The 24,373-nt window shown below is 43.7% G+C and overlaps 1 protein-coding gene and 1 non-coding gene across 6 annotated transcripts in view; one reads left to right on the top strand and one right to left on the bottom strand.

Moving 5' to 3' along the window:
- Positions 1 to 726: 726 nt before the first annotated feature.
- Positions 727 to 798, bottom strand: TRNAE-CUC (transfer RNA glutamic acid (anticodon CUC)). Its single transcript has one exon. It is a non-coding gene; the product is annotated as a tRNA-Glu (tRNA).
- Positions 799 to 1,221: 423 nt separating this feature from the next.
- NCOA7 (nuclear receptor coactivator 7) overlaps positions 1,222 to 24,373 on the top strand; it is a 99,697-nt gene continuing 76,545 nt past the window's right edge. For 3 of the 5 annotated variants that reach the window (XM_068406891.1, XM_068406919.1, XM_068406866.1), the window contains exons 1-2: positions 1,222 to 1,645; positions 3,322 to 3,512. The gene's annotated coding sequence lies outside the window, so the exon portion shown is untranslated. Of the gene's footprint in view, positions 1,646 to 3,321; positions 3,513 to 7,891; positions 7,971 to 24,373 lie in introns of those variants that run through there. The other 2 variants (XM_068406876.1, XM_068406883.1) reach the window with 2 other exon arrangements.

Genomic DNA, 24,373 nt, shown 5'->3' with positions numbered 1-24,373 from the left:
ACCATATACGCAACAACCCTACATGGTGGGGGCTGTGCAAATATACTGCAAAGAAACAGTCTGTTCTGCAGGTGAGGAGACAGCACGGAGAATTGCAGCCCCTCTCCTGCCAGGAGAGAGGTGCAGGGGACAAACCCTTCCCGTCTTCTCAGGGGGACATGACACTCTTTCACAGAGGCATGCACAGCAGGGACAGCTAAGGGGGTCCCTGCTGCCATGGCTCAAGGATTCATGACGGCACCAAGTGACCCTTTATCTGTGGGGGGAAAGGTGTGGGAGCACCCTTAGCTGTCAGAGCAATCAAAAAAAAGGAAAATATGGTATTTCTAAGTGCTGGCCAACAGCCCTGGCTGTGCCCCTCTAGAAAGACATTGCTCAGCAGCCCTCTGACTCCCAAAAACCCTATGGGTGGGCATGGGGTGTCCATAGGTTTGTGAAGGGAAGACTTCCAGATCGATGCTACCCCTAGGCAGGCTTCCCCTTGCCTGCCCATACCTGCACAGGGCGGTGAGACTTTGCACGCTCCCTTCGTGCATGACTCCTCCAAACTGCCAAGTGCCCCTTAAAACTCGCTGCTGGACAGCAACGCCGACACCTTGGGCTCTCACAGCAGCCAGCTAGATGCTCCTTGAATTGTAAAAGCAAGAGGAAAGGCTCGGAGACAATCCTAAAACGCAAGAGTCAGGGAGAGGAACACAAATGGGGGGGTAGAAAAAAAAAGGTAACTTCCCTGACCGGGAATCGAACCCGGGCCGCGGCGGTGAGAGCGCCGAATCCTAACCACTAGACCACCAGGGATCGGTAAGCCGTGCTTGCCACTCCTTCCTGAAGAGCTAATGCCGCGCCTTACCGCCCTGCTCGTTTCTCTTCTTTCTGCTCCCCCCTTCCGGGCAGTACCAAGTCCCGGAGGTGTCTGTGTGTAAGGAGGGATGTTCTATTCCACCCCATGGAAGAGGGGGGCGGTGGCGGGCTGGGGAGGAGAGGGGGCGCCTCAGGCTAGGAGGGTGAGGGGCCCTCGCCGTGGGCGGGAGGCGCGATGGCAGTGGGAGACCGGGCGAGTCAGAGCCTCGGGCCGTGCCGTCAGTCCGGCGGTGCAGGAGTGGGAGCAGGTCTGCCCCGCACAGCGCGACAGGCAAGCGCCGCGCTGCCGGGGCAGAGGGCGGGTCGTTGGGAGGAAGGCTCCGGTGCGCGGGGCGGGCCGGCATTCCCTCCTCCCTCGGGGGCCCCCCGCCGCCCCAGGCGGGTGTCGGCCCCCGGCGGGAGCGGGCCTGTTTTCCGTCGTTTCGCGTTGTCTGTTCACGCTGTCCCTTATAAGATCGTCTCCCCGCGGGGTGTTGCTGTCACGGCTCCAGGCCGAGCGCTTCGCACTGCACAGGCCGGTCGGCGGCTCCCGGGAGGGGAGGAACGTGCGCGCTGGTGCCGCTTCCCTGCGCGCCGCCCTCATGGCTCCTCGGGCGGGCTGTGGAAACAGACCCCAGCCCCTCCGGTGTGTGGTGGTGAGTCTGCAGGGGAGAGCCGATCAAAAGGCCTACCTCGAGCGGAGGTCCGTGGCTCCACAGAGGGAAACCGGACCGGCAGTTCACTTCCCTTCTCTGCCAGGGCCTTCTTACACGACAGATACAAATCTATGACTTTGCGTGTTTTGGTAAGGTTTCTGTGGGAGGAGTGAAAACTCTGCCATCGCTGCAGGTGACATCTGCATAAGTGCTTTTTCCTTTGGCGTGTTGATTTCATGAGCAAAGTAGTTCTGCGAGCTGCACTAGCAAAAGTAATTTTCCCTGTTTAAGCAGTGTCCATAACATAAGAGGGGTTGCTTTACACAAGCAAATTTCTCTAGTTCTCAAACCCTCTGCCTCTGAAATGCATTCTATAAGAAACCTTTTCCATGTTAAGATAGATAAGCTTCAGACTTCATGCTTATGGATTCTGCAAATACGCCTTAGCTAATCTTTAAAAGCTTGAGAATCTGAAACCAAACTTAAGAGGCCAGGTTTCCTCAGGGATGTGCTCAGGAGGCTTGGGTGTTTGGTTTCTGTCTCACCAGAGTACCTGTTCAGCCAATGGTTCATTTCATCCCAAACCCTTCACAGTAGCAGGCTTGAACACAATGTGTATCTTGATTGAGATGGAGCTTTCTTTTGTCCAATAAGCAATTTTACTGTCCAGTGATGTAGATAACTTATAAAATGTGAGATTACAATCAGGCCTTATTAGATACAGTCAGATATCTTACATACTGCAAGAACTGCACTTGATAAGTGTATAGTGATAACAGCTTCTTTGGTAAGACCAAGGCATTTCAGTCCTTGAGGACACAAAGCTGTGGAGCGCTGAAGGCAGAGCACCGCTCAGACTGAGGCACCACCAGAGCCTGAGGCCACTGCAAAGAGGGGGACGTGGTTAGGTGAGAGAGGTCACCTGGTCTCAGCAGGTAATCTGTACCCCTTGTTGAAAAGCAAGGCAAAGTGGGACCTGGTTTCCTGCAACACAGGACCTACAAGGAACACCAACCAAATATTAAGGTGGTTCTATACTGCAGAAACCGAGCTAGCTTTAAAGGAGTTTGTATGCTTCACTAGGTCCACTATGTCATGGTTAAAAGCGTAGGCTTCCCCTCCCTGAGTGTTTCTCAGGTGAGTTTTGGAGGGGTACTGTGCTTCCGTGGCTGTGATGCTAGCAGCACTTAAGACAGCTAAGTTAAAACTAGGGTAGGTCCACATCAGCTGCATTTGCTTGTTGAAGACGTGTGTTACAGAAGGGTCGTTGCCACTGTTTGTTCTTGGAGTGCCTTGTGCGACTCTTCAGAGGCAGGCAGGGGGGAGCCCCCCAGTTATTAAGCTGCCTGAGTGATAGAGACAAAATATGCCCCCTGACAATTTCAGAAAAGTAGCTGAGCCTATGAAAGATGGGATCCCGTGGCTGATGGCAGGGCAGGCGAACATGTTTTGTCCGTGTGTTAGGAAACTGTTAGATGTAGAAGCAAATAATTCTTGCTCTGTTATGCTTGACAATTAGCAAGTTATTTTCAAAATATTTAATATATCATACTGAATTTCTATTGACCAGTGAAGGGTCGTTGATTACAGCTGTAAGAGGAGTGAAAACTGATTTATGTACTAGAGAAGTTTTACTGAAATAGGAAATCTTTTCCTGGATGTGAACCCAGGTTGTGGGCGGCAGGGGCCTGACCACTAGACCACCAGGAAAGTAGCAGAGAGTCATATACTGTCCAGTTATTTTTAGAAATAGCTTTCTTTTCTGTACAAGTCATGTGCACTGACAAAAGATTATGCCTCTTCTCTGGCTTCCTGTATCTGGCAGAGAAACGCATCAGTGAAACTGTCAGCGATTCAGCCTCCTGCCAGCGCAGAAGCAGCCAGTACCTGTGCCTGCATCCCCGCTGTGCTAGCTGGAGAAGAATGATCTTCCTGAAAGCGACAGGAAAGGAATGTCAGAGGCCGATGTTTCTTTTCACTTAACCCAGCGGAAAGGCGGTGCGTCAGTAAAACCAAGTGAGTAACATTCGATGTTAGAGGTACTGTACCCCAGCTGACAGAGTTTGGCATGCAAAGCTGTATTTTTGAACCTCAAAAATCAGAGTGATTACTTTAAATGCAAGCTGTAAAGCAGCATGCAATTAACTTGTCTGTTCCACATGAATATATTACATATTATTATTACTTTAATTTGCCATGTTAATTGATGAGTGACAGTAGGCTTACTATATAAAAATTAGTAAGAATAACATCAATGTGCTGATTTACTGAAAGTATATTATTTGGGTATGTTTCCGCTATATAATGGTAAGTACAAATTGTCTTTAGTACCTGGGGTACGCACTTCAGCAGTAGTGAAAATCCTTGATTTGCACAGAAGCTGTAAATGATATTTATAACTATGTGCAATGTGTGCATTTATCACTCCTCTCTTTCCTCAACTGTGTATTTGATCTGGGAAGTCTTGGCATCAGCTTTTCTTCTGTAAGTTATCCTGATTTAAAATGTACATCATCCCAGTTTCAGGGAGGTGGAGAGGAGAAGGAAGGAAAAGATGATTCACAGCCTTTTGCTATTTTATGTTTAATTTCCATGTATAGTCAGAATGGATACTTAACTGTTAGATTATAATGATTTTCTGGGGGAAAATACTATTGTAGTTTATATTTCTTATATCTGTTTTCACCATAGTAGTGTTTTTATGGAAATAATCTAAGGAAAATCTCAAAAGGTGTTGTCCAAATGTTACAGCAGTTCTGATACTCCTAGTTCGAAGATCATCTTCCAAGCTGTACGGTGACTTGCTCTATCTTCTTGTAGTTTAATTTAAATAGAGCTAGGGGGCAGTCTGTGAGAATTTGCAGTGTCATGTCTTAATACTGTGCAGACTAGTCATTTACTATTTACAGAGAATATTTTGAAGATCCTGAAGAAAAATGAGGGAGTAACTCACCAGCAATATTTTCATAAATAATTTTACAAGTTCTTGTATTGTTTTCTTTGATCTTCCATTCTTCTCCTAACACTGTATTTGACCCAAGAAGACCTGCGTCAGCTTTTTTTCTCTTAGCCTGTGTTAAAATGCACGTGATTCTGGGGTTCGGGATAAAGTATGGCAGTGGGGTGCTTCATCCAATGTCCACTGAGCTCAACAAAATGCCTTAGTTGAAACAAATATGACTTTTTTATCATCTCCTCATGTATCTGAGCAAATTCCTCATCTTTTACAGTGTTTCTTCTGCAGAGCATTTTGGAAGCAACTTCTGGTTTGCTCTACTAGACAGTAGAAATGTGTGCACAGAATCAGTTATTAGGGGAGAACTTCTTATAAAAATTTCAAGGTCTCTTTCTCTTCCTTTTTTGTGAAACTTGTAGAAATTTTCAGTATCTCTGTCAAATTGAGTTATATCTAGACAATCAATTCAAAGTTACAGGGTTAGTTGGGGACACTCAGAAAATTCATCATTACATAAACTGAAGAAACCAGGCTAAAAATAACAATGTATTGTTACAGAAGTCAGCCCCCAGTGCATGCAGAGCCTCAATTATGCATAAAAATCTGTCTGTATGAAACCTATTTTGTGACGACTTCATGGTGAATAATTGTAAGAGTAATTGGGAAAAACAGGATGACTGCTAATGGAAAAAGAAAAGATTGTTGTCACCTTTGTTTTTGTACCTTTTCAAAACTGGACTGTTAGGGTATTCAAGCTTATCAGTGTAATTCTGTATGGCAGGTTGTCTTTCTTAAAGAAATGAGCCGTAAGCTAACAGTTGCAGATGTTAAAAAGAAATTAATTACAGGAACCACACATGAGCAAAACAATATTTTTTTTCTGATGTTAGTGTAAGCTGATCTGAGTGCAGGCCATAAACATACTGTACCTGTGACAATTTTTTTCTCTGTAATGTATGCTGCTCTATTATACACTGAAGCATGTATTGTGGGAGATTAAACACCATTCAGACATTGTACTTAAGTATCCATAGTCAATTCTCTCTTCTGTGTATTATTAGGCATGTGAGTTTGTGTGAGAAATCTTTTTCCAGGGTAAAAATTCACAATTTGGAAGTGATTAAAAAAGGAAACTTGCGTTTTGTCTCCATCAAAATAGTGCAATCAGCGCTAAAACAAATTTGCCCAATCCTGAAATGAATGAGCAACATGAATTTAAGATTTTCTCGGATATTCTAAGCATTGATATCACAAAGACAATGAATTAAATGATGTTAGGTCATTTGTATTCAAATCAGTTGCCATGGTACGTATTGCCACGGGAAAGAGCAAACCATTCAGACCGTCTTCTGTCCTCTAGGCTATAGAGAGACCAAAACTAAATTTTATTTCTAAGGTGATATGTGTGTGTGTATGTATATCTCATGTTAATCTTTTTAACAGATACTCAAGCTTCTTCCAGACTCAGTAAAATAAAATGGTATATTAGATCCTACTCACAGAGTTTCTTCCAACAACATGAACTCTGTGGGTTGAGCTCCAGGCAATAACCCACAGTGCTGTAAGCAGAACTTGTACGATGCTTCTGTTCCAGTCCTAGCCTGCTTCTGCTGCTGCTCTGACAGGAGTTTGAGTGATTTCTTCCCCACGCCAGTAGGCTGGAATATGTATTTGAAATGCTTGGGGCAATATAAATACTGTAGAAACGTGTAGTTTCTTTGCTATATGGAATTTATGCATTGTGCTCAGAGCTTTCTACACAATACAGTAGAGGTGCTTGGAATGATGATGGGCAGTGAACTGGTACATTAGGACAGAGACAACTTTTTTCTGGAGTTGAAATAAGGTGTTAGTCGTTGTCATTGTGTAAGTTCAGCTAAGTAGGGTTTCCACCACTTTGATGGAGAGGTCTGCATATCTTCTACTGCAATTTGGCAAATCCAAAAGAAGTCAGGTGAGTGGTACTAATTTAGGTCTGCAGATTTCTTCCTATTTTTTCCCAATTTTGTTACATAAGCAGTGCCAGAGGAGTAGCTGAGAGCAGGGCCCCATTCTTCTGTGCTGTGCTAGAGAACCCTTGTGCCAGTGAGGTCTTTGAAATTTTAACCAACGTAACTTTGGGTTTGCATGTCTTTTGCCTGGGTAATAAATATAAGATATAGTAACTGCAGTATGCTATCAAAATGTATCCTCAAAGCAGGAGACTATGTTTTAAAGAAAATCTGTATCTTGGAAAATAAACTGTTTTGGAGAAAAAAAACAAAGCAAAAGAGATGCAAACTTCAATTTTAGCTGGAAGTACAGCAGCAAGTTTAGTGAAGGAGTTGAGACAGTTACTGTCCCAGAGTGGTAGAAAGCATATGCCACGAGTAGGGTAGCGGTGGGAGATGGCTGCGTGTCCCTATTGGAGTTGCATTGGGTCCTGAAATCGACACATAGGATTTTGAAATGGATCTTTAAACAGCTGTTAAGTTAAAAAATAGGCCATTGACAAATACCTCTTTACTTAAAATTAAAACTTGTTAGATTTGTAACATTGTATCCACTAAGAAGAATGATTCTTATCTTGAGACACCTGCGCACCACTTGATATTTTCTTTTTGCACGTTCTTTTAGCATCTGTATGTGCATGTATACATGTGTACGTATACACTTTGTGTTGTTTTTATTTATGGAGGTATCTGCCTATCTTCAGGCTTTTGAACTGCAGAACTGGGGATTTAATGGTGTCACAATGCTGTAGGCCTTTCCCTAAGCTTTCCCGTCTTTCAGAGCTGGTTACTGCCCGAAGGAGGGAATAGGAAGCTAGATCCCGTGTACGCTAGCCACAAATGTCTAGAAGGGTTACCTGGAGTCCTCTCAGGTGAGGGAATGGAGTTACTGGTAACTATAGCAGGTTTTGTTTTTTTCGGGTTGGGTGAAGAAACGTGCACGCTGGCAGTGTGGAAACAGCAGATAAAGTTTGCAGGCTTTTCAGTTTCTCATGGATCTAAAGGCTTTGGTTAACCTCTGTTTCCAAAATTGGTTGTTTTGTTTTAGTGCTGGCTTGGAGAAAATTCTCCAGAGGCAGCGCCCGGCGCTTGGGCTTTATGGAGAAATACAACAGACCCCTTTCCCCCGGACAGGGCTTGCCGGCACCGCGGCCGGCGGCTGGGCGGGTGGGCGCAGGGCCCCGTGAAGCGGCTCGGGAAAAGCGCGCCCTTCCCTCCCCGCCCAGTGCTCCGGTACGGGCTCCTGCCCCTGCCGCTGCCCGCCGCCGCCCCGGCCCCGCGGCGAGCGCGATCCGCTGGGGCCGGGGCGGGGCCGAGCGGGAGGCGGGATCGCCGGGGCGGAGCCGCGGACCGGGCCGTGCCGGGGGGGAGCGGCGGGGCCAGCGCTGCTCTGGCCGAACCGGGAGCGGTGCAGCCGGCGCTCCAGCAGCCGCCTCCCGCCGCCACCCGGCAGCGGGGCCGGAGCGCAGCGCCGTGCCGCGGGGCTGCCCTCCCATGCTGTGCCATGCCCTGCCGCCCGCCCTGCAGGTGCGCGCCGCGGGGGGGGCGCGTTATTTTCCTGTTTACGCCGTGCCGAGGGATGGGCGGCGGGCGGGTCTGCTCGGCCACGGCCTTGTGCCTTGGCGGGGGCCGGGCCAGGAGCTGAGCCCCGGCGGGGCGGGGCGGGCGGGGGCGGCGAGGGCGGTGTTGTGGTGCCGGAGGAGCTGTTTGCCTGCTCGCTTGTTTACAGGGCCGGCCCGGCGCCGCAGCGCGGAGGTGAGGGGCGGCCCCACGCCCGCGGTGTGTCCCTCCCGGTGTGTGCGTGGCCGGGAGGCGCGGGGAGGCGGTGCTGGCCTGTGACCCGCCCGCCCGCGGCGGCTCTGCGCGGGCCCGGCGCCGGCGGTGCTGCTCCTGCGAGCCCCGGCTGTCGCCCTGCTGTCGCCTTCAGCCAGCCGGCACAGCTGAGTGGGTTGCTTTGTTGGCTTTCACGGCTTCAAACCTCATTTCTTTCCTCCCTCCCCAGATCTTGGGTGATTTACTGGAATGTTCCAGGCTCTCTGTATATTAATTTATAGTCTCAGGTTGTCATGATTAAGAAGTGCCGCCGGGTGCCAAAGGTGTGTTAGTAACTTATTTTTGTCTATTAATCTGTGCAACGGACATTCCCCTCTGTACCTCATCATACGCTACTTCAGAGTTGTTTTTTGGCTGCAAGGGCTTCCCTGTGTGTTGGTGGTGTGTTTGCAATATTATGGTGCTGAAGGATGCAGTAACTGTTTGTCCTCTAGGTGATGAACACCTCTATACTCAATAACAGGCTTTTACTGTGTGTTTACTTTACACACCACAATTATTGTTCTCCCGTTACGTAGTCATACATTTCTTGTATTAATGCATAATGATGGACTTTTAAGATGAGTAGGTGCCCATTAATCGATTCTGCTTTGCCTGAAATGCTGTGACCCAGACTAAGGGCCTGTGTTTGCACAATACTTAAAATGCATATTGATGAACTCTCCCAGCATATTCTATCAGCAAGTGTTTACGTAGTGTGGAAATTGTATTTTGCTAATATTGTTCTTTTGGGTGTGTATGTGTACATGCACAGACTTCAGAAAATTAATGGAGAAGGCAATAGAAAATGCCAAGAAAGGTATGCATGCATATATACTTTCTGAATGAAAATTACTCGATCAGGAATATATGTCTTTAAATGTAAGTCATGGTTAAAAATACATAAGTCCTAGTGCGTTTTAGGCTGCTTTCTCTCTCATCTTTTTACCTGGAAAATTTCCATAAACATACACAAAGTGTTTTAAGGATCTAAACAGGCAAGTAATATTGGTCCTTTGAAGGGTTTTATTGAAGCTGATGGGACTGCTGGTAGACAAAATACTGTCTGATGGCTTCCCCCTCCCGCCTTTTTTTTTTTTCTTTTTTTCTTTTTTTCTTTTTTTAGTAATGGATCAAAATGTTGGGCTCGGAAGGAAATTCTGTACTTCAGTTAAATTCAGTACCTTTTTTTCTTGTTGTGGATTATGTTATGAAAAAGAAACACTTCTCGAAAACCTGATTTGTCAAAGTCAGTTGTGAGGCACAGTCTCTGAGTCTCGCTCCTTGCCTTTGCCCAGTCTCCTGTTCTTGCTGCACCAGCGGCCACACTCCCATTTGGATTCATCAGGTCTAGTGCCGAAATGATAAGTGATTCCCTTTGGAGTTGAAGTGACTTAGAATTGATTGGAACAGTCCTTGTCTTGTTGTGTAGCCATACGGCTTTGTTGCTTTGTGTGTCCAGGATTTTGAAAGAGAAGAGTAAGACTGGCTGGGGATTCGCTCTAGTAAATATTTGGCTAGCTTGTGGTCCTGACTTCAGCGGACAGTTTGCAAATCCCTTGCAGCGTTAGGGAATAAGTCCCTCTATTCAAATAGAGGTGAATTCAATGGAGAGTGATTTGAGTTGGAGAATAAAATCCCTTCAAAAAGGTTAGTAACAGAACTGTGAGAATCCTATAGGTGGGTGCTGCAGCCAGGGTGGCTCCCTGCAGTCATCCATCTGGGTGAGTGTTTCAAAGGTGGGAAATCAGTGTGAGCCTCTGGAGCATGATCTGGCACAAGAAATTGCTGCTCCAGGCAGCTGGAGGTGTTCACAAATGATCATTATGACGGAAGTGAGGGATGAGGAGACTTGGTTTCCCTTTGCTTTCCAGTAGGCATTGAAGGAAAGCTGGAACATAACCAATGTCGAGAAAAATGGTAAAACTCCCTGTCTGGCACCTGGCTTGTGCCTTCTGTGTCTCAGCCGGTGCCTGAGGAAGCAGCAGGAAGTCGTGGTCCTCAGCTCTCCTGGTGGGGTGAATCTAGAGTCATCACCCAAGAAGCAGCAGGCTGACAAATCTCCTCCTTCTGATCGATAAGCCAAAAAAGTCTATGGTTTTACAGGCACAGCTCTTGTTTTAGTGAGGTCACCACTGACTGGTGTAGTTATTGATGGTGGCGATGGCCGCCTGCCACGGAGTTGGTGGTTTCTCGCTCCCTGCTGTGAGGGAGCTGGGCCTCGGGATCTGCGGTCTTGTGGAGGAAAATGCACAAGTCACGCTGCTGCTGCCACGGGTTTGTCCTGGGGGTTAAGATTGCTTTCCTAAAAAAAGGAAACCTAACGCTATGGTTGAGGAGTGAAGTCAGCATTAAGAGCACTCACTTAGGCGGCCTCCTTTGACCAGGAAGAAAAGCAGGGTAGGAGAAACAAGTTTTCAGAATATTTTGGTTTTTTAAATCTGACTGTTTTTGTTATTCACGTGTCATTTTCCCCTAGTCCAGTCCATGAAACTGTCAGGCAGTGACAAAATTCACAACAAGCTGGAGGGATTATATTGCCCCCACAAACATAATGTTTCAGGTTGATAATTTTATTTTTCCCCTTTTTCTTTGCAAACCCTTCTGATTGTAGGCAGAAACCTATACTTCATTGCTCTTGATCAAACTGTCAGGTGAGCATGAGTGGCTGTGCTGCTGCTGGAAGGTGTCTGTTATGAACTGTTTGTTCAGTTTTGGGGTGGGCAGCGTGCTGCAGCGGGGCAAGGGCCTGTGGTTGTGTATCTGCAGTCTCTCCTCTGCTTGCCTGCAAGGGCAGGGTGCAGGCAGGCTTTCTGGGGTCTGTCGGTACTTCCCGATGAGTTGCCATGCAGAAGGTAGCAGTAACTGCCATGCAGAAGGTAGTAGTAAGTGCCAAGAAGGGTGAGTTACTCCAGATGCAATGCTTTGCTCTCGCACCTGTGCTGCTCTCAGACATTGACCAAGCTTGGAGAAGTAGTACCAGTATTTCAGCTTGATACCATGTAGCATCCTAGTGACATGCCTGTACTTACTTGAGACTCAATGACTTAATGAACCACAGCTTATCCTTTAGGAAGATGTCTGGCTTAGATTTGCAGCTCTCAACATATAGAGTACTCATCACAATCTTAATAAGCCTTTCTGATTGTTATTTATCTTGTTTTTAAGACACGAGCTCTGCTTTCAGTTGCATGCCTCAAATTCTATGTGTTGTGTGGTCCTATGGCCTTGCCAGCTAGATGAAGCTGTTCCCTGCTCTCAGTTACTCTGTCCCCTGTTGTACTCACATGTTGTAATTAAGCATTAGGCCTCCTGTTTGATAAGCTACATGTAGATCCCACTGATATGCCTTTTTTTTCTTTTGTTGCCTTTGTTATGGCTAATCTGTATGTTTTACAGGTTTTTTTCAACATCCTTTCTGAAATGCAGGCTCTGTGACTACCTATCATATTTAAGTAGTGGTAATGCCAACCTGGTTTACAGGAACAGAAAATATCCGAGCTGAGCAGGGAAGTTACACCTGTTTATACAGGCAAGATTTGTGTTTGCCTTTTGGTTACAGTGTCAAATTAGGATTGTTTATGTTTCATTCTCTATCCACTTAGCAGGATTTAAAAGCCTTTTATTAATAGCTACCAAATTCTAGAAAGGCAATTTTCTTACAGTAGTCTCACCCCTTTGTGACTGATTTTGGGATCTTCCCATGGTGTTTCTGTAGGTATCTTGAGAGCCATTTCCCCAAAATATAAGACTCCCTGGGCAGGCAGAGAGCTATCCCAGTGCACCAGTTAGTGGAGATCACAGCTTTGTTTTGCAGAAGTTCACAGTGAGAGCTGCTGCTTCCTTGAACTCGACCTTATCTTAAGAAAAGGTAATTTATTCCCTGACTCATCTTTCAAGTAAATTTAACCTTTTCTAACAATGCTCTCTCTATCTGCTGCTACTCCTGTCTGTTTTTTTCTGCTTTCTGTCCCACATGCCATCTGTCTTACTTTCTGGTTTGTTTTCTTTTTAAATACTCTAAGCTAATGCAGCAGATAGAAAAGAAGTGTGAATATTTATGAACCATCACTGCCACCTTCGTTCTGAGGGGAAGAGGTGTGGATGGCTTCCTGCCAGGTCAGGTGATGCTGTGATTGCAGAAAATAATTGGGATCTGCCTAGGTTGTTACTTGGAGGGGATGCTATAAGGAACAACTTGGTATCGTCAGTGGCTCAGCAGTGCTTGCCTGCTGTGTCACAAATAACGTAGTAGGTAGCACTAGTCTGTTGCTGTAGTTAACTGTCTCATGGTCAAGTAATGCCCCAGTCTGGTGGCAAGGGCTTTATTTTACCATCAACTTAAAAAGCAACATTTCTGTAATGCTTTTTAAGTCGCTACACTGATGCCAAAGGCCTGGGCACTTCTGATAAAGCTGGGTATAATACTCTATGCAGGTTTTGGTAGCTGTACCAAGCTCGGCAAAGCTTTGTAGGCCAGGGAGTGGCTTGGGTTTTTCCTTCATGCTTTCTCACAAAGGTTCAGATAATTCAGAGAAGCATTGAAGAATAAAGTAATTTTACACATTAAGATTATTTGTATTATTTGTTGGCAGCGAAGCTGCTGATGACTAGAGGTAGCAGGCTGTGATAACCCAGGCAGTTCCATCTGTGCAGCTCCAAAAGCTCTTGAAATGCAGGTGTTGTCCGGTGGTGTGGTGCAGGTGTCGTGCGAGTGGTGACATCCTGGTGACAATGGGTGGGGAACCAAGGAGATAAAACTTTTGACTCTTACTTTGTTATAGACCAGTGTGCTGAAACGTTTCCAGGTATGTGGTGAAAGATCGACTTTGCCTGCTGTATGCCAGTCACTTGTGTAGATACGGGCCAAATGACAGCTACGCAAGAGCTGACGAAGATGAAAGCTCCCTTGCCACCCAGATGTGTGGGGTCGAGTAGCAAGCAGTCTGAGTAGTCATCAGAGCAGTTAGGAGATGAATTGAGAACTGCAAAGGAATGACAAGGGTGGCTTTCTGCCAGCGCAGTTAGTTGTTCTCCAGCCCTTGTGCTTAGGTATCAGCTGAACAAATTTCACTTGATTTACAAGTAATTTGGGTGGGGGTTTTTTGGGTGGGTGTGGTGAGGTGGTGTTTTTTTGGGGTTTTTTTTTTTTGGTGTATGATGCTGAGCTGTGTTGGTTAGGTAAGCCTTGTTGTTGGGGATGAGTAGGTAGCTGGCATCATCACATCACTGTACAGAGGCTAGGCAGGAACTTGTGGTGATATCTACATTTGTGTCCTGCTACAGTCATGCTTACAGGATGGAAAGTAAAATGTCCTGTGTTGGGCTAGTGCCGTTGTGGTTGCTCATTGGGGCACATTTGTTTCCTTATATACAGGAATTCTGCATTCCTTAAAATTGAGTCCTGCTGCTAACTGATCACACAGTGGATAATTTTTGAAGTGGGTTATTTGTTTTGAAAATGGCATTTCCCTTTGTAATGCATAATTTCCGTTAGTACAAGTAACACATTGGTTGTCATGAAAAGAGATAAAGGAGCTGGAGATTAGTTTTCTTTTCTCCTTCTCTGTTGACACTATGCACTTGATGCTGTTGTGTGAGTAGTAAGTTCAAGTGTTTTGTCAACTAGTTGTGTCCTTTCCTGAGCCCTGCTCTGGTAGTTGCCAGTCCCAGGCTGAGCCTGGCAGGTAACAGGCAGGTTTTATGGGAGGGGGACTAGAAACTGATCTTGAGACCAAAATCATACAGCAAGTACAAGAAATCCAGAATCTTCTACAGTCAGGGTGGGAAGAGCAAGTAACATGAACCCCAGGAAACAACCAGACCTTACGCAGCCATGTGTTCTGGCGATTTCTCCTGGGCTCGAGGGATGGTGAGCTGTGGGAAAAACACTGCACCCAGGAGAGTGGTTCCTAGTCCTTCTGCTCAACTCTGAGTGGGCTTCGGATTAAGCTTGTGAGAAGAGCAAGGAAGGTGCATTCCCTTCTGTGTTTTCCTCCTGGGAAGGGAATGCAGACCCAGACCCGGCAGAGCAGGGGCACACTGCTCCTTGTAGAATGGAGCCCCGCTCTGCTAGGAGTGAGCCAGATTGAAGAGTGCCATGGGCAGTCTGTGCAAATGCCAGCGGAAAGCCAAAGGAAAGCTGGCACAGCTGAAGGGGCCACCTCTAGCTCCAAACCTGATTTTAAGGTGCTTCTGAGGAAACGTGTATTTCTTTGTACTTGGTGACTGTAATGTGTTCATTTTGTCATGTGGGCCCATGTAGGATTTGGAATGTAAAGGCTTCAAGTAAGAAAACATATTTCTTGGGCAAAATTATTGTCATCCCTCAGAAAATAGTAATAGGCCTTTAAAAGCCTCTCTTGTGGCTGTGGGGTTTTTTTCGTGGTTTTTTTTTTGTTTTTTTTTTTTTTGTTTGTGTTTTGTGGTTGTTTGGGTTTGGTTGTTTGGGTTTGGTTGTTTGGGTTTGGTTGTTTGGGTTTGGTTGTTTGGGTTTGGTTGTTTGGGTTTGGTTGTTTGGGTTTGGTTGTTTGGGTTTGGTTGTTTGGGTTTGGTTGTTTGGGTTTGGTTGTTTGTTTTTATTGGGTTTTTTTTGTTTTTGGTTTTTTTGTTTTGTTTTTTCCTTTGTGTTTTTGGTTTTTTTTTGTTGTTTGTTTTTTTTTGTTGTTTGTTTTTTTTTGTTGTTTTTTGTTTTTTTTTTTTTTAGTATCTAGAAACTTTGTAAACAGACAGACTTCCGTAGATGTAACTGAAATCAGGACTTCACCTTCAGTAGAATTTAGTTCTCAATTCTTAACTGCTTTGCAGTCAGCATTATATTTCATTTTATTTAAAAATTTTACCTGGTACTATGTTTTGTAACTGTTGTTTAACTTTTGATTTCTTCTTTGTCCCACGTACTATTTGTTGTGAATTCTGTGATGAAAGAGCTGTGGATGATTATTTTCTCACTGAAAAGCTATAAGATGACAGCATACTGTATTATAAATCAGAATTTACTTTGTCTAGCCTTGAAACATATCTTTCTTCCTGCTGCTTTTCACTTTTTTTTTTTCTTTTTACTTCACTGAGTCCAGAAAGCAGATAGTTCAGAAGAGCAGTTTTGACCTGTGGAAGCTAGTGCTACGTATTACCTGTTCATTAGGTTAGCCCAGCCTGTGTTTGAGATTGGAAGTATGCATTTTAATCCTAGGTCTTGTAATAGTTATTGATTAAGAAAATGAATCTAGCTCTGGGGTAATACACTTTCCACAGGTAACGCGTCAGTCCTTTTTAACTTACAGATCACTAATGCACCCAGATGGGGGAGGTGTAAGCTGCTTTTCCTTTTTTTTTGAAGGTGTAGGTCTCTGCCCAGTTTGGACAGATTTTCAGAGCAACTGTGAAAAGGTCTGAATTGCTCTCTGCCAAATTTTAAGTTTTAACACCAAAACTGGAAGCACTACATCCCCTCAAAAAAAGAGGCTTTAGCATTGGTCAAAAAAACCCCCAAAACTCATTAATACATTAACTGTTTTGGCTGGCTTCAAATTGAGGAAGGGCAAGCAATTACTTTGATGTAGCTGTAAACAAGTGAAGACAAGGTTTTGTTTGAAACATGTTGGGCAATCTGGAACACTCGCCATTACCAGCTATGTCAGGCATAACTTGTGGTGAATGGAAAGTTAGCAGCTTTCATCTTTGGGCCCCAATTCTGCAGATGTGTGCTTAGGTGTTACAAGCATAACTCATGTAAGCGAGTAGTCCCTCTGAATGCACTTGGTACACGAGTAGAGAGCTCGGCGACATTGCAGTACCTGGTGATGTGGCTGAGATGGCTTCTGTGAAAAGGCAGCACCGGAGGAATTGAAGCTATTTGTAAAATGAGGTCACATATTGTGAAGGTTTTTTTTTTTTTTTCCCCCGCAAAAATAAATATCTAGCTTCAGAAATGCCGAGTTACTTCTTCAATACTGTCAGTGTAAGGTGTTTGAATTTTTGCTTCAAAACCAGCCAGTTTTGTTCAATAATACTGTTAAAAACTTGAGTGATCTGAAAGTAAAATATATACTGCTGTTGTTTTACCAGAAAATTTCTACACTTCTGTTTTTTATGCAACAGTACTCAACCTTAATTCAAGCATTTTTTTAACTTTTTGTTGTTTTTTTTTTTTTAAGTAAGCCCCGAACCATCTCACTGACTTAACACATCCAGAGTTGAGCAGATAAAGTCCAGATTAGATATGCTGATATAGCATATAGCTGTTTTGTATGAACCATTCCGTTGTTCTGTCTTTTCTGCATACATAGAAATAGGTTGCTAACTTTATTTACCTGAATAATTTCGAGCAGACACTTAGCTGTGCACAAATGTTTAGAACACAGCAAAGTAGAAAAACCTTATTTTTCTCTTTTCTGGAAAGAAGCAAGGAGCTATTCAGAGAGACTCTCTAATTAGGTAGGTAAATGGAACTGTGCTATGATATATAGCAAGGGGAATTCAGTTTGAGAGGGGAGTTTTTGCTTTGTATATAGTGCAAGGTGACTCTTGGTACAAGGCCAGAAACTGCGTGTAGTGTTGTACAGGGATCCGGAGATGGAGGAAGGAAAAATGGTAAGATAATAAAGGTTTTAAGGAGAGCAAGAGAACGAAATCATTTTCAGTTACACAATACCTAAAGGAATTTTGCAAGGAGGAAGGAAATAATTAGAAATATTGCTGCTTTTAAAACAGGCTTCAGACTATGCAGTGGGTAGAGGGTACAATCTACTGTCGATCGTTATAATTTTAATGCACCTAATGCTGCTAACATCAGAGCACCCGTGAAGCTGCGTGGGCTGGTGTAAGGCAAGGTCACACACAACAGAGTGTAACGCAATAAATGTTGCAGGTTAAGGAATTGAAAAATAAACAATTAAGGTTTCCAGTGTTAATTTTGTATATTACAAATGTACAGGTCTTTCTGTTACAATTAAACTGTTCAATATGTTACTTAATGTACAGTGTATGCAGTGTGACACAGTTTAGGTTGCTATGGAAACCTGGTATTTTGGTTCTGTTAATGGTGTTTCAGATAGGAAAACATTTGCATTGCATTACTGTGGGACTCCTTTCTTCCCTGACTCCTCAGCTCCTTTGCTTCTCAGTTGGGAGGTGGGTGACAGAGAAAAAGCCATGGCCTGGAATTTGCCTGAGTCAGGGTCGCTTGAAAAAAGGGATGTTGAGCTGAAACTTTAAAATTATCATTTTCTCTTCAAGTAGCTCTTGTGTCTTGAGTTGCTTTTTGAAGTGAGGAAGTATTTAAATGTTCATCTTTCACAGTGTAGTGTCAGTGGGCTGTTAATTTGGGGGTCTTTTTCTAAAAACTTGAAAATGATGGGTATCTTCTAAAGAAAAGCTTCCAATAATTTTAACAGCATGATTGTGAATATTGTTGGAAATGTACTTGACCCCAAAACCAGTGACCAGTTCTAACACTTCCTGTTACATTGATGGGTTTATTCGTATTTTAACACTTTCTTGTTGCCTGGCCTTATTCTGTAAAGCATTGAGAACATGTTAACCAAGTCTTGTTGAGCACAATGGGAATATTTACAAATATAAACCTAACTTTATGCTTACGCATTTTGGTACCTAAGCCAGTTGTAAGTAGAAGGTGATTGATGGTACCTGTGATTTATGGTACAGGTATTTGTGCCAAGCATCAAGCCGCATCTTTGTGGTTTAAGTGACTCTTCAAACAGCTGTCTCTTTCTGCTCTACCTCTACTTTATTTACCGTTGGTATAAATGCCTTTACTGGGTTGGTGAGAAAAGAGCTGAGAAGCAAGGGAGCAAGTTTGCTGTGAAGCTGAGGACATGCATTTGTTTTTCGCAGTCTGTTTCTCATCTCATGAATGCTGGCCGTGCGTCTCGGCAGCACTCATCTTCCGAAGCGTGCGGTTGCTGAGGCGGACCCAACAAAGTCACTGGTCAAGGAGTTATGTCGATGGTTATCTGCCCAAGCTTTCTGCTGCAGGTCTGCCTTCTGTGGCAGGAGTTAGGATGTGCTTGCAGTTCATTTGGGTGCAGCAAAGCCTGCTGGAAGTGGATGTGAGCTGGCATGGCAGGATATAAACTGAACTGCAGATACAGAGCTGCTTCTGCTGACTCTGCTGCAGGTAATTTGTGTGGTAATTTTGGGTGGAGGAGTGGTAGCAAACAGCTGAAGTAGGTGAAAGGGAGGAAGGCAAAGGGCAGTAATACTTCAAACTGGCAGCTGCTTGCTGTGTGGATGTGTTTTAATGTCCTCAGAGAGGTGAGTGAAAGCCCAGTTTCTTTGGCTTGGCACTTTGGCTGGCCAAGGTCCCCTTGATCACCAAAGGGCTTTTGCTGTGCATCTGTCTGCAGTGTTGCTGCTGTTTTGCCAGTGCAGATCCTGCTCGAGCCCTGTGTAAGCTAATTCATAGGAACAACTCTGGTGTATGGCTGGGTCTGGGATATGTGACACTGTGGTTCCAATGGCCCCTAATGGCATTCTGTGTATGGGACATCGGACAGTTCTTCTGGTTGCTCACCTGACATGGAGCTGGCACCAGGCAGTCAGCTGATTTTGTTTGCTACCTGACTTGCTCTTGTAACACCTTACTGCATAGGAGTGGTGAGGATGGAGTCACTTTGTTTGCTGCTTCTGTCCCTTTGCTTGGTTCAGAGAGGGGAATCTAGGGAGGACTTGGTCATGTCCCTTAAAAACCTGGTAGAGAACCCGTAACTCATTGGCTCAGAGAGTGATGTGGTTATCTGTATGCATGTGTTTTGACCTTGTCAAAACAGATGTGCAGGCTTTCTTTGAAATGTTTATAAACAGATCATGAAACTAGCTGTTGTTACGAACAAGGAACATGCTGGTGTCAACTGCCAAATGAGCAAGGTAATCCTAAGGGGATTGTCTTAAGTGCTAGTTGATGTGTTGAATGTTCACCAAATCTTATTTTTTAGAAAACTGCAAGTACTTGGTGTTCTAGTTGAACGCTGTGAAGCACCTACGTAAAAGTCCTTTGTGTGTGTGCCTTCGTGCTCCAGGGAGAGGTAAGAGAACGGTGTCATCTGTCTTATCCTCTCTGGGTATGGAGAGCTGCATTTTGTTCTGTGGTGGTGGAACTATGATGCTGTACATCAGTTTAGGATCTGACTCAGAAATGCAACATAAACTGCAAAAGAAATGCCTTAGTACATGGCGTAAGCACAGACTTGATTTCATTCAGCAGGTGTCCCAGGAAAGAAAGGCACGAAGGGTGAGCCATTTGCCTTGCAGTTACAAGATCTGTGGTTTTGTGATAACTTTGCAGAATGACGACAAGGTCCTTCTGGATCTGTCTCTCATCTATAAAATGAAAGCAATGTTCTTGATAAGGAAAGTTTGAAAGGCTTAGCTTGTTCAGTCAAGTAGCTAAAATTTACTGGAACCTCAATTAACTTGAACCAGCACCCTGCAAATTCTTGGGTGTTTGTATTGTTTCCATGTATGAGGTTTTCTTTATTTCGGTGACTACAGGATTCATTCTGTTTAGCCAAATGCTGATGTCTTTCTGCTGCCCTGTACCTTTTGTTACAGTATTTGGTAGGAAGAGGCCAGTGTTTTCTGTCAATAGTCCGTAGAGATGCAGGATTTGGCATTTAGACTCCACATTCTGTGTATACATATACAATGTGAGCTTGAGAGGCTGCGGGGTTCAGAAGGCTTGGGCTTGATGCTTATTGGAGCCGGGGTGAGTTAAAACAGGGGATACAAGAAAATGAAGGTGTTAATTCTTTTAAAACTTGTGCAGCAATGTTCTTGTTGATTTAAAAATGAAAATCTTCCCAAGTGGCCTGATTTCAAACAGCACTACACCTTTACATTTGGTGTGGCGTAGTACCCTACCTGTTAATAGTTTACACTGTGTTTTGTAACTGGTTTCTGTCTAGCAACTGCAGCTGATTTACACAGTAAAATACATTGTTCCTTATGGAAAATGCATCTGGTGATGTTCAGCTGCCAACGAGGGAAGATTAAATCTGAATGTTTTTCTCTCTTGACATCCGTCACTGGTGGTATGGAATTTCTGGTAGCTCTTTTGCTTCCCCTTATTCTGTGTGCAACATGACAGCCTGAGTTAGTGCGTAAAAGTCTCCTCCCAAGCAAGGTAGAAATAATTCGGCTAGGGAGTCCATTGGAGCTGAATCAGCTTTTGTTATTGCTCTGTTTCTGAATCAGAAATGTTTCTGTTACATTGATTCTCATTTATTTTTCTTGAACTTTGTTGGTGTGGACAGGCTGTTGCAGATCCAGTTGATGAGTTGAAGGTGATCTAAGCTTAGCTTGTTCTTGCTGCATTAGTAGGGAACGAAAATGCTTGAACCATCAGTTTACTACACCTCTGGAGTGGGGATAATAACCTAAACATTGCCGCCAGTTCCACAAGAGCAAGGGTGTTTGTTTCCTTTGCTTGTCTTATCTCCAGATCTTATTTTCACTGTCCTTGAGAGTCCACAGGGTGCCATAGCCACATGGAATCTCTCTTTCTCTCCATTTGGAGACAGAGAAATTGTGGTACTGATCTGCATTTAATCTGAACAAGCAGCCCAGAAATCACTTCTGCATACAAATTTATTTTGAGTCTCTTAATTTTTGCATTTTAATTATTTGGGGATTTTAAGAGTGTTACAAGAAACCTTGCAGACTTAAAACTTTAAAGGTCAGTGGAGTTGTAGGCGTAAATAAGGGTTATTCACCTAAGCAAGGGTTGAGTCATCAGCTTCAACTTCACCGAGGTGGAGGAGCTCTCCTAGGATAGTTTAGCACCCTTCAGTTATGTCTAATGGGCTGGAACTTCTTTATAGAGCTTATTAATGTTTTAACATTATACTTTACATGGTAATTATAATGTAACTATATAATTGTATTAAAATAATTCCATATTTATCTTAAGATACTTTTAGAATAAACTATCTTTTTTCCATTCTGCTGAATCTAACTTAACGTAATTAGTCTGTGCTGTTTTATTGGCTTGTGCTAGTGCTTTCCTGAAAGCTTCCAATCTCATTTGTAGCGAGGTCATTCTGCCTGAAGAAAAGACTAAAAAAGTTGTGGCTTATTCTCTTCTTTGCTGGCCGTGCACTTCTGTTACCTTTCATCTTGAGATGCTGTAGTGTTTATTCTGAAACTTTTATCTTTACTACTACACCGAATGAAATACACAGCAGAATATGAAAGCAGTAAAACTCAACCTGGTTAGTTCAGTCAGTAAGGCATTAATGAAATACTGCAAATTTTAGCATTTCTCATAATGCTAATGTGCTTTCACCTACCTGTTTTTAAAAATGGGATGTCTGTTGAAATGAATGCTGGAGTTGCTATTAGTGCTTGGGCTTGTGAAGCTTAATCATATGCATTTATATGACCCAGTAGCAAATTATAACACATCTCCTCTTCCATGTTAACCTGTTTCTGTTGCCGTACGCTTAAAGGTGTTGTGTGTGACCCTATGCTGCAGCCCAGAGTTGGTGTGTGTTTGTATCTGTTTACATCTGCACAGTGCCCTGGAAACAGCTTTGGGCTCACCAGAGGCTCAGATAGGAACCCCCAAGCGTTCAGTTTCAGATCTAATACACTCAAAATGCTTCCCCTCTAGCTGTGATGTGTTCTACAATTTCTTATTCTGCCAGCTTGATAGACGTTTTTTAATATTGCTTTTGAAGTACTACATACGTATCTTTCCTTTTTTTGTCTTAATATTGACTTGGTGGTGTAATCGTTGTCACCTTTCATGGTGCATTTTTTTAGGGGTCAGAATTGGCACATGGACCCAGAAGACCTGTTATTCTTAAGAAGACACTCTACTGCAGAGTTGCAGACCTAAGCAGATCGTTAGTAATGTCCAAATTTCATGTCCGAAAATGACCGGTGGCAGTATTTTAATGTTCGTATTGCAGCAGGTGATAGTAAGGAAGCATGCAGGGGTATGAGCAGATGCGTACAGCATTTGTTTGTAGTCCCAGGGGCAGAGGTAAAATAGAGAAGCAAAAATAAAAAAACTGATGTGTGGGATCTTGCACCAGAGAGCAGGTGAGAGCTCTGTGGTGTGTCTGGGCAGCATCCTGTTCCCCCGGCACAGTGGGGTCTCCCTGTTATATCCTTGGAGTGACCATGTCTGCTTGGCGGTCTCGCTGGGAGCCTTCTGCCTTAATCTGCTCCGTCTTCCTGACTGTGGAAAACTGGTACTTAGGCCTCTCACCTCCCCTGTTCGCTTTTCACAGTACGATCGCTGCCACCATTGCTTGCCATGTGGGGCCCCTGCTAAGGTACAGGATACTATGTTGACTCGGTTTCCCTAAAGTCAATTTGTTGCTATTTACATATTTTCTGAAGGAGCTGAGAGCACCATTTAAATCTAGATCCTCAGAGGAGTTAGGCTTTTTATTTCCTTTTGTGGATTGGAGCTTTAATTCCTATGTGTATGCCTCCAGAGCCAAATAAAGGTGAAACTGTACTATGGGTCTCCAAAGATTGTCAGTTTGAATTTTACACAGAAAATAACAACTGGCTCCTTGTCAAAGTAGTCTCCTCCCTTGTTCTCGTTGCTGCTGGTTGTTGAGGCTGCTTGGATTAAAGCTAGTGGGAGGATACTTGCACATGTTGCTCTTCTGCTCTCATTTGAGCGTGTGGAGGAGGTACTTCAAGTAGTTCAGTTCTCCATTTGCAAAGTAGGAATTACAGTATTTTCTTGCCTCATGAAAGACTGAGAGATACTGACTCTACAGGGTTGTGAAAATATATCTAGAGAATTGCATGATCTTGAATGTTTTTTTTTCTCTGTGTGTCTTTCCAGAACTTGCAGTGGGCACAGATGGCCAGAGACAAGCTATCAAGTCCATTGAATGTTCTAAAAATAATCAGATACTTAATTGGCTTCTGCATTACTAGTGCTGTTGGATGTGCTGTTGTTCATGTGCATAGTTTTGGAAAGTAATGCTCACAATTGGAGGATTGATCGTTGATGCTTTAGAGCCAGCAAACAAGATTTCTGGGTGCTTACCCCTGAGTGCAGCAAGCAGGTCCTTTTGTTGTCTCATGAAAATGTAAACTACTTAAACCACAAGTAGCGAAGTATATTATTCTTCATGCCTGAGAAGGGAGGGAAAAGAGAGGAAAAATAATTAGAAAAAAATTATAAATTTATCGAAGTCTTTAGAGGACTTAAGGTTCACATATTTATTTATTTCTAATGTTCCCCTCAAAAATACAGTTCCCTTCCCCTTTGTCCTCTCACTTAGAGCATCTTCCTCTTCTGGTGCTTTGAAAGTACCATGACAGGAGGCTGCTGTCCTGCAGTGCCAGGTGGCAGAGTGGGCAGCAGGAGCTGGAAGCAGCATTTCTGGAGGTCTTGGGAGGGTGGTGGCAGCTGCAGTGGTGTGGGTATCCACAGTCAGGAGTTCAGTCTGTTCCTGTGATATTTTTTTTTTTTTTTTAAATTTGTTTGTTTTGTTTTGTGGCCTTGTTGGAGCATTCCCACTCTCATTACAAACTCCCAGTAGCATTCCCAAAACTCCATGGCAGCAAGCCTAAACAGACAAAGCAAGTATCCAAAAATTATGCTAATATAAATGAAAAAAATCCAGAGCAATAGGACTAACAGCAGAAAGTATGGTATATTTTTATGTATTTTGTTCTTCTCTTCATATCATTATCAGGTACTGACATTGGCTAAATTTGGAGAGTGGCAAATTTTTAACAGGATACTTAATTAAATACGTTGTTGTTCATCAGGACTATCTTTCCTCTTGAAATTATCTAATAAAAGAATTAGCATTGCTGTAGACAAGTAATACAAGCTTTTCACTGTCTATTTCAGTTTCAGTGTAGAAAAGGTTAAACTGAGTCTGAAATTTCTAAAAAATCAGCTTTGTCATCATTTGAGTTTGGACTGTACTTATGATATGTGAGTAAGATGTCTGTCTCCAACCATATAAATATCCCCCAAATATGTACATTTTTAATAGTCTGCCTTATTCAGTCTTCGTCTCTGCCAGAAAGGAGGTACCAGGAAACCTAGATTAATTTTAATCATATATCCTTAGTAAAATTTTAAGCAGTTAATATTAATAAAGAGTACCTGAGAT

The sequence above is a fragment of the Nyctibius grandis genome, chromosome 1 (assembly GCF_013368605.1).
Source record: "Nyctibius grandis isolate bNycGra1 chromosome 1, bNycGra1.pri, whole genome shotgun sequence".
Taxonomy (NCBI): domain Eukaryota; kingdom Metazoa; phylum Chordata; class Aves; order Nyctibiiformes; family Nyctibiidae; genus Nyctibius; species Nyctibius grandis.
This window is presented reverse-complemented; position numbering and strand designations above follow the sequence as displayed.